This window comes from Tursiops truncatus, chromosome 12, assembly GCF_011762595.2.
Source record: "Tursiops truncatus isolate mTurTru1 chromosome 12, mTurTru1.mat.Y, whole genome shotgun sequence".
NCBI lineage: Eukaryota > Metazoa > Chordata > Mammalia > Artiodactyla > Delphinidae > Tursiops > Tursiops truncatus.
The window spans coordinates 88,566,221-88,582,551 of record NC_047045.1 but is presented as its reverse complement, the minus strand read 5'-3'; the positions used below and the strand labels follow the sequence as shown (position 1 = coordinate 88,582,551).

The following is a 16,331-nucleotide window of genomic DNA, read 5'->3' as shown; positions in this document are numbered from 1 at the left end:
CAATGTTGTGTTATACAGCAAAGTGACTGAGTTATACATAAGTATAATTCTTTTTTAAAAAAACTTATTTTTCATTATGGTTTATCACAGAATATTGAATAGAGTTCCCTGTGCTATACACTAGGACCTTGTTGTTTATCCATTCCGTATATAGTAGTTTGCATCTGCTGACCCCAAACTCCCACTCCATCCTTCTCCTGCCCACTTTTACCTTGTTCTAATGACAGTTTGTTAATCCAATTTCCCCTCTCTGTTATTCTTGAGTTACCACTTTTTCTTTACTAACTTTGATGTACCATGATTTATAATGTCACTAAAACATTTAATTTAGTTACAAGTTTTCCCAGTATCTAGAATCCGACATTTTCTTTCCTTATCAGACTTGAGCTCAAACATCCTGGAATTTGCTACAGAGTCTGCACGTTGGGTCAGTGGTGCATCAGCTGTCTGAGAAGAGAAAGCAATGCCAACCTCCTTCCATGAGAACACGAAGGAACAGTCATGCATAGGAACCTGTGTAGGTAGAATCTCAGGTGATTAATAGACAACAGGTGCTTGCAAACACAAACAAACACATATGTTTATAACGCGCTGGCCTCTGCTTTTTATGATTCCCTTTATCTTTTCCTCAGTTCCGTTTGGTGTTCCCTTTCTAGTTCTTGGCGTGGAGGCTTAGACAGCTTTCCCCCCTAGCGTATGTATTGTAGATATAAATTTCTCTCCTACCACTCTTTAACTGCAACAAATGAGTTTGACTATGCTTTCAATAGCCTTATTTAGGTAAAATTGATATACAGTCAACTGCACTAAGTATATTTATTGATATACAGTAAACATACAATAAATATTGTATATTGTATATCAATAAATATACTTAGCAAAGTAAGGACAGAAGAATAGAAATACTGTAGGAACTTCCTAAAGAATACCTTTTTGAAAATCTACACCAAATCTGGTACTTAGAGGTGAATTATAGCAAGCCCATTTCCTCTTCTGAGATAATGACAAGCCTTTCCCACTGTCCCTGAACAAAATGTCAACTCTTTGCAAAAGCCAGAGTCCCTTGGACCCAGTTAATTCAGGGCGAAATACTAACATATATTTATTTATTTACTTACTTATCTATTTGAAGTATAGTTGATTTACAGTATTAGTTTTAGACGTACAGTATAATGATTCAATATCGTACTCCATTTAAAGTTATTATAAAATAATGGCTCTATTCTCTGTGCTATAACATATCCTTGTTGCTCATCTATTTTATACATAGTAGTTTTTGTATCTCTTAATCCCATCTCCCCAGCTTGCCTCTCCTCTCTCCCCCCCCTGCGCTGGTAGCCACTAGTTTGTTCTCTGTATCTGTGTGTCTGTTTCTGTTTTGTTATATTCATTTGTTTTATTTTTGAGATTCCACATATAGCTGATATCATACAGTATTTGTCTTTCTCTGTCTGACATTTCATTTAGCACAGTACCCTCCAGGTCCATCCACGTGGTTGCAAATGGCATTATTTCATTCTTTTTTATGGCTGAGTAGTATTCCTTGTATGTGTGTACCACATCTTCTTTATTCATCTGTTGATGGACACTTAGGTTGCTTCCATATTCTTGGCTATTGTAAATAATGCTGCTATGAATATCGGGGTGCACATATCTTTTCTAATTAGTGTTTCATTTTCTTTGGATATATACTCAGGAGTGGAATTGCTCAGTCATATGGTAGTTCTATTTTTAGTTTTTTGAGGAACCTACATACTGTTTTTCATAGCGGCTGCACCAATTTACATTCTCACCAACAGCATACAAGGGTTCCCTTTTCTCCACATCCTTACCAACATTTGTTATTTGTGGTCTTTTGGTGACAGCCATTCTGACAGGTGTGAGGTTATATCTTATTGTGTTTTTTATTTGTATGTTCCTGACGAGTAGAGATGTTGAGAATCTTTTCATGTGCCTGTTGGCCACCTGTATGTCTTCTTTGGAAAAATGTCTATTCAAGCTTCTGCTCATTTTTTAATCAGGTTGTTTATTTTTTTGATATTGAGTTGTATGAACATTTATATATTTTGGATATTAACCCCTTATCTGTCGTATTACTTGCAAGTATTTTCGCCCACTCGGTATGTTGTTTTTTCATTTTGTCAGTGGTTTCCTTTGCTGTGCAAATTTTTTAAAGTTTAATTAGGTCTCATTTGTGTACTTTTGATCTTGTTTCCTTTGCCTTAGGAGAGATCCAAAAATAAATATTACTACAGCTTATGTCAAAAAGCGTTCTACCTTGTTTTCTTCTAAGGCGTTTTAAGGTTTCCAGTCTTACATTTAGGTCTTTAATCCATTTTGAGTTTATTTTTGTGTACGGTGTTAGGAAGTGTTCTAATTTCATTCTTTTACATGTAGCTATCCAGCTTTCCCAGCACCGCTTGTTGAAGAGACTGTCTTTTCCCCATTGTATGTTCTTGCCTCCTTTGTCATAGATTGATTCCAAAGACTGACTTTATGGGCCAAGTGATCTTCAGTGTTGTGTGCTCACCTTTCCTAGCAAATTCTTCATGTGTTCACTTACATTGGATGTATGGACTTAGACCTAAGTTCCCCTTACCGGAATATATAAAAATAAATATTACTTGAACAAAATGTCATAAGACTGGGTGGCTGGAAATATAAATTTTCAAGTTCTTTACTACTCACTATTTAACCTTGCTCAAAAGTTTCCTAGAAAATAAATTTCAGTTTTGAAGCCTGTCTTTTGCAAAATCATATTTAGTACAATTGTCCTCCCCACCTACCTTGATCCACCACTTTCTACATCAGTTTGCTGTCATCTGGCAAAGCAGTTGTAAAGAACCATTTTTCAAATCAAACCTTTTGAAACAGTATTCCCTCCTCAACGTAAAATAATATTAATAAAAACTATATCAAAACCTGAATTAATATACCATTATCTTTAATTTCTATTTTCTTTGTTGCAAACTGTCAAGTCAGATGGGCTAAACAAACATGTGAGTGACCTCTGGAAAAATAAAATTATACTTTTAATGGCCAACAAGTAAATTAAACAAATTAAAACTTAGCATGATGAAATAAAGAATTTAAGGGCAGTTTTAGTAATCCTGCCAAGTTTTAGTTCAGTTGGAAAGCAATTGGAAATGATGAAAATTGCATTCAGACCCTGAGTTTTAATAGATCATTAGTCAGGATCATCTAATCCACCATTGTTTTTAACAATTCTTAGAAGTGTTACTGAACTACTTGAGATAAAAAGGAAAAATATTCACAGAGCTTTGGCTGTAAGAGTTTTTGATTTTTTTTCTTGGTGCTGGTAAAGAAGTCTACAGAAGCAAGCCCTGTGTCTGAGAGCCCCAAAGTGGCAATTATCATGCTTGGTTTCAGTTCCTGAATGACTTTCCATCCTCCTCCTGTTTCTCACTAGGGAGAAACATTAATTTACATTTTTTCTACTTCTTATTTCTACTAAAAGACACAACATTTTGGGGAAGCTAATGGAATTCAGAAAAATAGGTATCACTATAATAAAGATGGGGAGATATTTTCCTCAAAATATTAACAGAGAAATACATACACATTTCTGGTTTTATGTGGTCAAATTGCAAACCTTAAGCCCCCTAAGCTCACACCGATTTAAGAGGTTACCACATTCAGAAAAATAAATGAACACCAAACATGATAGCAGTGTCTTTCATTCTCTCTAGTTTGATAGTCCAAGGAAGCAAAATATTTTCCACTTTATAAAATCTTTAAAACCGCCAGGGGAGACATGCTGGCCTTCTCAGTGTTGGAGCAGAGAAAGCTTCAGCTAACCATATGGAAAACACATAAGGAGACCAGATTTTTCCAGTCCATAATTCAGTGAGAGTTAGGGTCTTACTTCCAACACCAGAAGTCTTAGGAGGTGACTGGTAACTCCACACACTGCCAAGTTTTTGAAATTGGATAAAGGATGAGGGTAAAGATGGCTACCTCTGTACACATGAAACTGGTTTACAGTAGTGATTATGCATTTTCCTTTTGTCTTTTTCCCCCCTCTTAAAATAGCACGAACATGATATTATGTTGACTAAGAAAAATAAACGAAGCAGCTTTTCTCTGTAGGCACCACTTATTAGGATAAGAACCTTCCAAAGAAAAGAGGTAGTACTCCATAATTTGAATCAGATTTTGTTAAAAAAAATCTAGGTCCATCCATTCATTGAAGCATTCATGAATTTGTTAATTAAGTGAACAAATACTGATCATGTACCTGTTCCCATGTTCCTCACTGAGGCAACAACTCATAGCAAGTTAGGAGCATGCGTTCTGCAGTATGACTTCCTGGGTTCAAATCTGAGTACCGCCAGCTAGCAAGGGCCATGCTGGGGCCATCGCTAAGCTTCTCCAAGTGTCTGCCTTCACTGGTGTGGTAAGCACATTGATGGTAGGCTGTTGTGGATTTGTGGTTGCCTACACTATCAGGTGTAAGACACAAGGATAAGTGATTCTCTTCACTAACAGCTCCTCTTGTTGCTAAAATTCCTGACTTTGTTAAAGAATGTACACAGTGAAGTCCCTAATCCAGGGGAGTTACCACTATTTCAAATATCTTTTTCTCTGTTTCATGATATTATTGTAATTTTATTGTGTTTATATCAACTGTAATATCTATTTTAGCTAAATAAAAACATTAAACAGGCTAACCTTCTTTTTTAATTCAGCAGAACGCCTGAGGATACTTGCTGTGTTTGCCATCATACCTAAGTCAACTATGCCTTTATCATATTTGGGATTTCTCTACCTATGGGATTACATGTGAATAAATAAAAGCAAAACTCACCCCTCGATTATGTGGATGCTTTTAGCCATTGCTTTCTAGAATAAACACGCACATGATTTAGATATGTAATTCCAACTCTGTTTATTCCTTAGAAAGGACATTTAGTTTAAAAGCACGTTCAAGGTAGAAGAAGTGCAAGTTCTTCTGTTTGGTCTGTTTAACAAGTTTCAGCGCAAAACTTTATATCCAGCATCACAACAAATACAAGTGAAGACAGAGAAATTTTCAAAATGAAAAATTTCAACCAATAGACCATCTAATACCAAAACCTTTCAGTGATAGATACTGGGAGTAACGAAGATGGATCAAGAAGCCGACCGAGGCTTGGTCTTCTTCGTGAGAGACCCCAGTTGTACTTCTTGGCAGTAGTATCTGAAAAATGGTAGAAAGTACTTTCCTGTCTCTTCCTCCATGTGTTCGCTGCCTGTGACCAACCATGAAGGAGGTGACCAGCTGCAGCCATCCTCTGGGGTGGACCCTGGTGATCCCTGCCTCTGGGCTGTGAGTGGCGCCAGTGACTCACTTTTAAAGGGGGAACGAGGCAGAAGAGAAGACATCATGAGATATCACTCTCAATATTCAGTTTTAGAAAGACCCTGACTGCCATCCTGGGGGCTTCCCTTGCTCTCTCTCACTTCTGCTCTCTCACTTTTGCTCTCTCAGTTCGCTTGTGCTGGGGAAGCAGATTTCCACGCTGGAAGCAGTCTTTTGGAGAGGCCCGTGTGGCTCAGCAAGCATTGAAGCCCTCATCCCCACCGTCCATGAGGAACTGGAGCCTGCCAAGGCCATGTGAGTGCAAGTGGACCCCTCCCCATCCAGCTTCCAGATGAGACCGCAGCCCTGGCTGGCTGTTTGACTACAACCTCATGAAAGACCTTGAACCAGAGGCCTCCAGATAAACTCTGCACAGATTCCTGATGCACAGAAACTGTGAGGTAACTAACGTCTGCTGTTTAGGTCACTAAGCTTTAGGGTAATTTGTTGTGTAGCAGTAGATAGTAATTCATACCCTAATGCCTTTAAAGCTGCTTGTGAGGCAGAATTCTGAAGTGCATATGACTTTCTTCTCTTCCCTTTCTTTTATCATTTTCTTAAAATGATACACTACTACAGATATTAGGAAATAAGTTGAGGTAAACTACAGGAAAACCAATGGTGACCCACTATATTCTGGGAGGTAAACGTATAGACGTGAATTGGTGGAAGGCATCTGGGTGTACATCCTGGGTAATGTTTTCAGTGTACAAAGTAAGCTAAGAACTGTAAAGGAGCATAAAGAATTGCAAAGACTAGTAGCTGGATACCTTACTTTCTCTCGTTAGTTTTGAAAAATGATTTTAGTCATTATATCAATGGACAGAGAGACCAAGAGAGATGTACTTATTCTTGCTGTGACAGCATGAGTTGCAAACAGTTATCTTGTTTATAAAGGTATAAAGAGGGAAAAAAAATACCCAGTAGAATGTGGAGCCTATTATTAAAAAGTCTAAATAAAAATACTTTTACAACTAAAAGATTTAAGGCAGAGAGGGAAAGTATGATTTTGATGTTCTCCAAAATGCAGAAAATTATTTCAAAGGAGTATTTCAAATTATTAATAAAATATAAAATGATACGTCAGCTAAAAACAAAGACAAGTACTGAGAGGTAAATGGAGCTAAATAATAAAAGGGAGGTTTGCAATAAAACTGATATTGGCCTGATTTATAATGCAGATGGGAGGCAGCACAGGCATAATTAATGAAGCATAATTAATGATGTCGAGAACCAGTGATGTGGGAGATGCACTGGAGCGTCTCCTTCAGGCTGAACAGGAGGACGAACACCGGAGGGGACGGGAGACCCAGAGGTGAGGGATGCTGAGCCCAACACGGGACATGGCGACAGAGGGACAGCTCAGGTGCCTGTTCCTGGATGGAGAAGAAGCTTCTCCAAAGTTGATAAAAGAACACTTACAGTAAGCAAACATGGCAAAAGATTTTTAAAAGAAGAAAAAAAATGTTTTCAGCATTCTGAGAGAGCAAGCTAATTAAAAACAGATTACAAAAATCTGGCAGACCTCTCTGCAACAGTAAATCCTAGGAGATAAAGGAATGAGGCGGTCAGCTAACGACAGAAGCATGTTCTGACTGGGCCTGCCCACCTAGCCGCTCTTCGGTGGGAAGACAGCAGAGGTACTAATACATGAATCCAGTTGATCTATATTAATAAATAAACATTAATACATTAAAACACAGCTGGTCTTATTCCAGGAAAAAAAGGTGTTTGTTATTTAAAAATGTATTTATAGAATTCACAACCTATGATTATCTTGACAGCAGCCAAAGTAACATTTAATAAAATTGAAACTCATAATTCATTAAAATTATAAAGACAGCTTTCTGTCTTGATAGGGGACATTAGTCTGAACCCCACAGATGATGTTGCAGTCGCCGTTTTGGCCCTGGAAGCGGTGAACTCGGAATAATGGCAGGACTGGTTTAGAGAAAGCGAGAGGCAAGAGAAGGAAGCAGGTGGTGTGTGTGTCCAGGGGAGAAGAGAAACAGGGCTGTCAACGCTGAAGAGAATACTAGCTGCCTGAAAACTGGAGAGACTTGTGTGACCATAAGATGTAATAAAAACGATTCTATTCACAGTAACAATGAAAAATTCCTAGGGATGACTGTGCTAGGGTAAAGTTCTTTTATGAAGAAAATATAAAAATTTTCATCAAGAAGATCTGGATAAATGGAGAAGACATAAAATATTTAAAGATTTACATTTTTAAAAGGAACCTGTAACATTTTTATACAGTTCAAAGAAAATCCCTAATGCAATTTTAGGAGACAGTGACAAAATTAATCTACAGCTCATTGGGAAGAATAAACATGCTAAACTTTTCAAAAGTAACCTGAAATGGAAGGGTGTGAGGGCCGTGCTACACTGTCACACACTTTAAGAAGGGCTTAGTTAAAGCTGTAAGGTCCCACCAAAGCAACAGAGACTGAATAGAATACAAGTCTAGAAAGATACTCCAGAATATGTGGGGATTTGGTGTAAAATTAGAGTGACACCTCAGCTCAGTGAATGAAGAAGGGTTTATTTTCACAAAAGCACAGCAGGAAATAATGGGCAAACAGTTGGTAGTAAAATAAAACTAGAATTCTGCTTTAAACCTCATAGACTAAATTCCATGGGGATCAGAAATGTAAATGTTAGCACATTAACCGTGAAGTGGAGAAGAAAGTACAGGTTAACGTTCATACAGTCATGGGTGGGAAAGGCTGTCCTATGTCTGACACGGTCAGTCATGTGATCAAGGGAGTGATTTAGGCTTGAATATGTACGAATCCCAAGTGTTCACGTGAAACAGTGAAACACCAAGGACAGGCTGGTAAGAGTATTTATAGGGAGAAGTTTAACAAAGAAGGCAGAAAACAACTGACATCTCGATAAAAAGATCAAACTTGACACTGGACGAGGTCATTGCTAGAGAAGACACACGAGAGAAGGAACACGAAGGAACACGTGGCAACACGTTTAACTCAGGGTGAACAGCATGCAGCGTGTGGTGGGTGCCTCTTCCTTCCCCAGTCACGAGGGCCGAGTAGGATGCAGAGACTGAACACGCACGTGGGGCGTAGCCTGGTGCAGCGTGCTCTCGGAGTGGCGGGCCCTCAAGCTTCAGGACAGCCCCTCGGCAGGCACCCGGCCTCGTGCTGTGGACAGAGGGCCCTGGCTGGCCACAGACGCGGCCCGGGGACAGAGCGCCCTCGGCCTGAGCCCCACACGTCTGATCTGAAACCTCTGGCTAAGCAGACCCGCCTCCAGGAGTGAGGACACAGAATGGAACTGCGTCTTGTTACCCGCTGACCGGGAGGTGGGAGCCCGAGAATGGGGCTGGGTGGGTCCACCTGTGGGTGAGCTCACGTGTGTCAGTCACCGAAAGATGTTGAGCCTCCACTGTTGGTGAGACATCAGGGGACAGAGCAATCTCTTACTACTCTTGGAATTGGGAAATACACGTGTACACCAGGTCAGCAAGGACAAGAGGTTATGCGGCAGGGCGTGGCACCTGGCCTCGTGACCCTGGGGCAGCTGTCCTGGCCGGTCGTGTGCCGGCTCCTGTATTGCATCGTCCCAGCAGCCGCTATGTGCTTGGGGGGACGTGAACAAAGGGAGTCGCTGGGCTGACTCTGGGTTCAAGGGTGCTTTGAAGCCTTGTGTGGTGTCAGCTTCTCCAAGCTAGGTCCAGGGTTCCCTTTGGGTAATGAGTCTGGGTTGGAGTCACTACGAGAAATTGGCGTGAGATCCGGCAGGCAGAGCGAGGCCGCAGCCCCGCCTCCTCCTGTCCTTCCATCCTTCCTTCTCTCTTTCCCTCTCTCTGTGTCTCTCTAGCTCTCTCTGGAATGGCCAGGCACGGGGGCAGGCTGCCTCTCTGTGGCTGTCTGCCGGCTCACCTTGACCTTGATGGGGCAGCATCGGGGGTCCAGCCCCCCCTCCTCACACAGGACCTTCTCCCGGGGTGCCTGGGAGCCTGGAGCAGGCCGTGGGCAGCTCGGGGGTGGCAGAGGGGGCCCTCCCCCACAGGAGTGGAGTCGACACACAGTTGACCTGATCCATCTCCAGCGGCCCCTCATCTATTTGTTCACAAATCGTTGAAGGGAAGGAGTTTACTTTGGTTCTTAAGGTGGCGTCATTTACATTTGGCACGTCGTTGTTACTTTTATGCATATTATGATGATGTTTACTAGGCTCAGGCATAAGGCAAAATTGAACTAGAATCATTGTTTCCCATTAAATATTAAGGGTCCCTATTAAAAGGAAAAAATGTACTTTTCTCCATCCCTTTCCCCCCAAAATAAGTGACTTAGAAAATCACTATCAGAGAAAAAACAAGATTTGGGCAACGTTTTGGAAAGGTATGCTTTTGGGAAAGGTAGGTTTTATAATTCACACATTTTTCATGACCAAAGAAGAAATAATGAATCCAAGCAAACTCTTAGTTCTCACTAAGTAATAATGTAAACAGAACTTTCTTTGCAGGACCGTAAGGCAGTGTGTAAGGAATGCACTGGCGCCACCTAATACCTTGAAAGACATTATCTACGATCAGAGAGAAAACAGTTACAGAAAAACAGCTGAATAGATTAATTGGCAGAAGGGCCCACATTGGACATGATTTGTAAACGCTAGACCTTGTCACTTAGCTCAGCTACAATAATTGTGATAGGCAGAAAGGTTTTAAAATGCATTGGAATGGGTATCTGAATGTAGAGTCTTTGAACTTTCTTGGGTTGAGGAGATATTAGGAAATATTTTGGGGACAGGGAATATCTCACGTCAGAAGACAGAACCCAGCCGGGAGATGGCAGAAAGACTGAGAAGTGGCTGTGGTTCCGAGGATCTGGTGGGTTTTTTCTGGGCAGGTTTGTGAGCCCCAGTGACTGACCAGGTGAACCGGGATGCGGCCCTTCTGGGCGCTGACTTCATTTGTTCAGACGGAGCGTAATTGCTGGTCTCAGAAAGCAAGGCTGTCTTGCTGAGTAAGACCCACAAGGGTGGCAATGGTGACTTTTCTCCCGACACAGAAGGGAACCAGGTTCTTGAACACGCTCAGCACACACCTAGTGAGATAACACCCACTGGCCGAGGGGCTTGCCTAGGGAAACATAAAGCCAGTCTGTTAGGCCGGGTTGCAGAGTGTGGCTTATGCAGCTGACCTGCTAGGTTATAAAGGGGGATCTCAGAGGGAGGTGGGGCAGGGAAAAGAAGAGAGGAAACATGGGGGAGGAGAATCAATGACGACTGCAGCTGGTACATCCTTTGAATTCACCCCCTTAACCTCCCCCCTTAACTGGAATCCTCAGTTCCTTTATCCATCACTCCTAACGTCTTGTTACTAAATGTGGTCCCACCACAGGCGCTCACTGAGGACATGGGAGACCCAGCTATTCACACACTGTCTTCATTGACTAGACCGTGTTCTCTGTAGTCCTTGATCACAGCCAACGTCAGATTTAAAAGTGATCCCTTCATTGGATGAGCTTGGTGCTTCCACGTGGAGAAGCACAGCAGGTGGACCCATGCAGCCATCCATGCTTACAGACACTCCAGAGACAGGCTCATGGCTCAGCTAGAACAGACCAGTCCACGTGGGGTCAAGGACAATGGGTGATTTTATTTGTTTATTCGAACTTTCATCCAGACATTTACGAGGTTAACACCACATCTCAGAAAACACACAAGCGTGTTAGGGAAATGCCTGGGTCCTGCCAGTGAGAGTCTGCTGGGCAGTGGGCATGGGCACGTGGCCCCAGCAGGTGGCCTGGGTGGCTCGATGGAGAAGAAGCACAAAGGGGGGTCCACAGGTGCCCCATGTCCTTCCACGTGGTCTGTGCTACTCCTGGGCCTGGGAGCCTCCCCAAGGGAAACAGCAGAGGTCCAGAGAGGAGAGGCTGCTGGGCCACAGCTGTCCTCCAGGCCCCAGGCTGGGTGTGGGAAAAGGAGAGGGACCTGCCTCCGTGCCCCAGGCCTCCTGCAGACGGGGTCTCTCCCCATCCCACGCGGAAACAATGTCTTTTCAGGAGCAGACTGTATGCTGATGTAACAAGGAGCTTCCTTCCCACTGGGCCATAACCTGCCGTCACAGCCCCGTCTGCGGGCCCAAGCCCCGCTGCTCACCTCGGGCTCCAGCTCTGGACCCGAGGCTGCTGGCTGACCGCCCTGCCACCCAGGGGAGAAATGGCTATCCCTTTCCGTTCTTGTCCGCCTTCAGGTCGTGACCCCAGTGGGCCTGCGCTGTGGGAGCCAGAATCCAGGTTCCCGTGGGATGTGACAGCCGCCATCCAGTGCTGCAACCTTGGCCTGTGGCCTGACTGGAAGGCTGGGTTGGCCTGCTCCCGGCCGTCGGTCACCACACAGCCTGTCCCAGTCGTTTGACACCGATTCAGCACAGGCTGGTCCCCAAAGCAAACATGCGAAATAGTTTTATGAACAGACAACACAGTCTTGGAGTGGCCAAACATTTGGGATAAAGCTTTACATACAGGACTACTTCTAGGTGAATTGTTTCTCCTGCTCATCATACTGATTTCCTGGTGGAAAGAAAAATACTTCTAAACAGGGAAAATGTTTTCAAAAGAGCAACTCTAAATTTTCCCCTCAAGACTAAAATGCCGTGTGCTCCTTGCCCCATGCGGCAGCCTCTCTGCAGGAGGACTTCTTGGGCCTGTAAGCTTCATGGTTCTGGGAACTTCCCACCTCAGGCACAGGGTTGGTCCCCCTCCCCTGGGCTACAGCTGGTTGGATGAACCATGACCTTCTGACCTAAGTGGGCCCATCAGATCACACGTCCTGGAAACCGGGAACTGACGCTCAGGACTGACGAGGAACCTTGGAGCAGTGGTGGCTGCCAACTCCCACATGGGCAAGAGAAGCAAATGATGGAGTCTGCCTGTGCAGGGAACAGAGTGGTCCGTGCGGGGAAGGGAACTGAGTGGTCCTGTGTGGGGAACAGAGTGGTCCATGCAGGGAACAGAGTGATTTGTGCACATGGCCCAGCTCCACTCCTCCTTTGATGTCAGGCATCACCTCATATTCTTATAATAAAGGCCCCCTATTTTTATGCCAGGACAAGTGGGTTGCTACTTCTTACAACCAATGCCCCTACCTGCTATGACCTTTACACTTTTTGGTAAATATGGGATGTTAGAAATTCACAGGCACGTTCCTGTGGACTGGGTTTGGGCTCACAGCTGATAATATCTGGACTCCCTCCTGCACTCTCCTCACACTCTGAGCACCCCCTTTCATTCTTGGGGGTGGGATGAGGTGATGCATGGTGGGAGGGTCTCCGAGCCTCATGTGGGACCCCAGGAGGGCCCAGGCTTCATTGCACTTGGGGGAGAGGTGGGGTAGTCATCACTCTGCCTGTCTTTCTCTCAAAAATTAAAAAATGTAAAATGGGACTGTCTGTCTCTTTGCGTTTTGGAAGCTCTTAGATGCATGAAGGAAAGACTCCATGAGGCTTTGGTTGAGAAGAATGCGCTCACCTCGTGTCCCGTGTCTCACAGCTGTGATTCACCCCAGGGACCACCCTATTCTCCATTGCCAGTGTGTCAGTGGCGTCCTGGCTGAAATTTCCCTCAGGGAGACTTAGGGCTGTAAGAGGCCTTGGTGACTGTATGCATTGGCTTCTGCGTTTTAGATGAGGAAGCCAAGGCTTTGAAAGAGAAGTTAATTCCCTAAGTTACAGAACTAATTAAAAGCAGATTCTGGGGCTAAAACTCAAATTTCCCGACTTCCAGTCCAAACTCTTCATGGTCTTAACTATTTTAAATTACTTTTTAATCATATATCTCAGCCTTCACCAGAAGGCCTCTTTCCAGCTCATCCTGAATCATTGCTTTGAGTTGCATGCTTAACTGAATTGTCTGTATCTTTAGGACAGCTTAGAATCAAAAGCCCTTTCTGGCAGAATAAATCCAGTTTTCAGAAGTTTCTCTCCAACTCAGCCATAGGCAATTTCTTCCTCCTAGACCGTAGGAAATAATTTTAAATTTCCTGTTCCTTTTGTGTTTTCTTTTCTCCTCTCTGATCCAAAGAAAACCATAAAAGATATTACAACTAATCATGACTAGAAACATTTCTACATTAGCAGCATGAATCTTCGGGTTTGTCTAATCAGAAGAAATTGTCTTAATATTTACCTTTTATGTGTGTATTTATCTGTTGTTTGTTTGGCAAAGCCTGTGCTTGAACAGCATTGATAAAGTGCTGAGTTTGGGTTTGGAGTGTTTGCCCAAGTATGCTTTCAATACCCAAAATCTTGGGCGAGTTTCCACAAACTGCTCAGCTGCAGCCGTAGGCTAACGTGAGAACAGCTAGTTGGTAGTCCATCCACACTGTGTTTCTTCCGTACTTGAGAGAAGATGTCTGCTCACCATCAGAAACCAGGACGACTCCCGAGAGCAGGTCACATGATGCTGCGTGTCGGCACTGCCTTCTGGGTACAGGAGGCTCTTCCTACCACCTGCCCTCACCTTCCTCCCTTTCTTCCTGGAGACAGTTACCCGAGGAAACACCAAGTCATCGAGCGTGTGTGCACGTGTGTGTGCATCTGTGAACATGTGCATGTGTGTAAGAGTGTGTGTGAGCACATGAACATGTGTGCCCCTGTGTGTGCATGTGTGAACGTGTGTGTGCCCGTGTGAGCCTGCATATGTGTTTGAGTGTTTTGGATGCTCTGGTGTGATAATTGACTTATAGATCAATAGGAAAGGATACATAATCTTAAAATTGCCCTAAACAGACGTAAGAACTTAATTTATAATAATGGCAGCATCATGCTCTAGTGTGGGAAAGGGTGAATGTTGTAAAAGCTGGGGTTTGGGAAAGTCAAGTTTTGTTTGTATCAGGTTGGAATATTATCTCTATTATATACCAAAATAATCTCCAGCTATGTTGAGTTGTATGTAAAAGTTTGAATTTGGAAGGAACTTAGCAATTTATAGCTTAGAGGTGGTTAGTTGTAAATGCACATCATCTCGCATCTCATTCTCTTGCAAAAATACACCAAACTAAGACAAGAGAATTCTGTTGAAAAAGCCACAAGGATGAGATATAGAGGAGTGGAATAAAATAGCAATAAAGTTTTGGAAGATGGAGAGAAGTTGGATTATTATTATTTTTTTTTTTTTTGCGGTACGCGGGCCTCTCACTGTTGTGGTCTCTCCCGTTGCGGAGCACAGGCTCCAGACGCGCAGGCTCAGTGGCCATGGCTCACAGGCTCAGCCACTCTGCGGCATGTGGGATCTTCCCGGACCGCGGCACAAACCCGTGTCTCCTGCATCGGCAGGCGGACTCTCAACCACTGCGCCACCGGGGAAGCCCGAAGTTGGATTATTGCTAACTGATTTAGCAGATACAAAAGAACCCCAAGGCAGCAGTGGGAGAAGCTGAGACCAACCTGAGTTATGGGACGTAATCCTCAAAACCCTCACGCAGGGCAGCATCAAGCACCTCTGGAATCAGGGACTAAGGGTGGAGCTAGAAACAAAGCAAGATGGGGAAGATGGTTTGAAAAGAAATTCAAAGGGTACTCTACATCCCTCTCTCCAGTCTGTGTATTTGGGCATCTGCCCCAACCTTCCCTTGGCAGAAACCTGTGATGTTTAAGGGATTCCAGGTTCTACTGAGGGCCTGATTGCTGTTCTGTAAACATACCTCAGGCCTCACTTGCATATTGAGGGTTGTGGGCAGGGATTCCTCCTCCCCCAGCCCTTCACCATTTAGCTCCCCAGGTTGTCAGCCAGTATGTACAAGCAGGAAATTAGAAGACTTCCTACCCACCAGCCTCTACAGAACTGGAATAATAGATATCAAGTGCTCCCTGACAACTGGCTCAACCAGATAACCCACAATAAATTCAGACATAACAACTGCCAGTCGTCCCCTCTGAGCTTCCAGCCAGCTTTTCCATCCCCTGGTCCTCATCATGAACAGACAACAGGATGGAATGGCACTGAGGGGAAGCCTTAGCATGAGAGACAAGACCTAAAAGCACAGGTAGAGAAACACAACCTGGAAGGAGCAGGAATTATGCTGATAGAAGAAAAGGAAACTTGTCATTAACATCCTCAGAGAGAAAAGAAAACATTGAACCAAGAACAGGGTATTATAGAAAAGGAACATTCAGAAAAAAGAACAACTCAGGAAAAAAATGCTTTTTATTGCTAGCAGAAATTAAAAACTCACTAGAAGATTTGAAAGATTAAAAAAATCACAAAAGATAGAATATATAAAAGAAAACATTAGAATATTACAAGATCAGCCCGGAAGATTCAACATCCAAACCAAAGGAGTTATAGAAAGGGAAAATAAGGAAAACAAACAAAAAATAACAACAAAATAATTTTCCAGGCCAGTGAGATGTGAGTTGCCAGATGTAAAGATTTCACCAAGGGCCCAACACAATGGATGGAAACAGAACCACACTGATGCACGTACAGTGAAACTTCAGAACACCTGGGAACAAGAGGAAGACACTGGATCGCGAAGAAAAAACAGGCAGGCACAAAGGTTTTGGGCTTCACAAAAGAAACACCTGGGAGTAAGAAGAAAATGAGAAAACGGCTTCATGATTCTGAAGGAAATTAATTTCTAACATGAAATTCCACACCCAATAAAATTATCCATCAAATGTCAGGATAGAAGAAAAACATTTTAAGACATGCAAGTCTTAAAAACTTTGTTGCCCAGACACCATTTCTCAAGAAGTTAGTGGATATTATGCTCCAGTAAAATGAATGGATAAACAAAAAATATGCAAGGGAAAGAAAATGGGATACACTGCATGGGGGAGGTGTGCAGCGGACCCCAGATGACAGCTGAGCACCCACTCTATATCCCTGCAGCCCTGATTCTACCCTTTCCACCCCTCTGACAGAGCACTGGGCTAGAACTTTGTCTGGTTTGCTTGACTGGGAGATGAGGGCTCTGCTCTTCCCCACATACCACACTC

At 43.3% G+C, this 16,331-nt stretch overlaps 1 long non-coding RNA gene across 4 annotated transcripts in view; it reads left to right on the top strand.

Moving 5' to 3' along the window:
• LOC109552815 (uncharacterized) overlaps positions 1 to 12,419 on the top strand; it is a 141,289-nt gene extending 128,870 nt beyond the window's left edge. For all 4 annotated transcript variants that reach the window (XR_012324994.1, XR_012324993.1, XR_012324992.1 and 1 more), the window contains 2 exons: positions 5,492 to 5,763; positions 6,544 to 12,419. This is a non-coding gene — a long non-coding RNA (uncharacterized lncRNA). The remainder of the gene's footprint in view (positions 1 to 5,491; positions 5,764 to 6,543) is intronic.
• Positions 12,420 to 16,331: the final 3,912 nt, after the last annotated feature.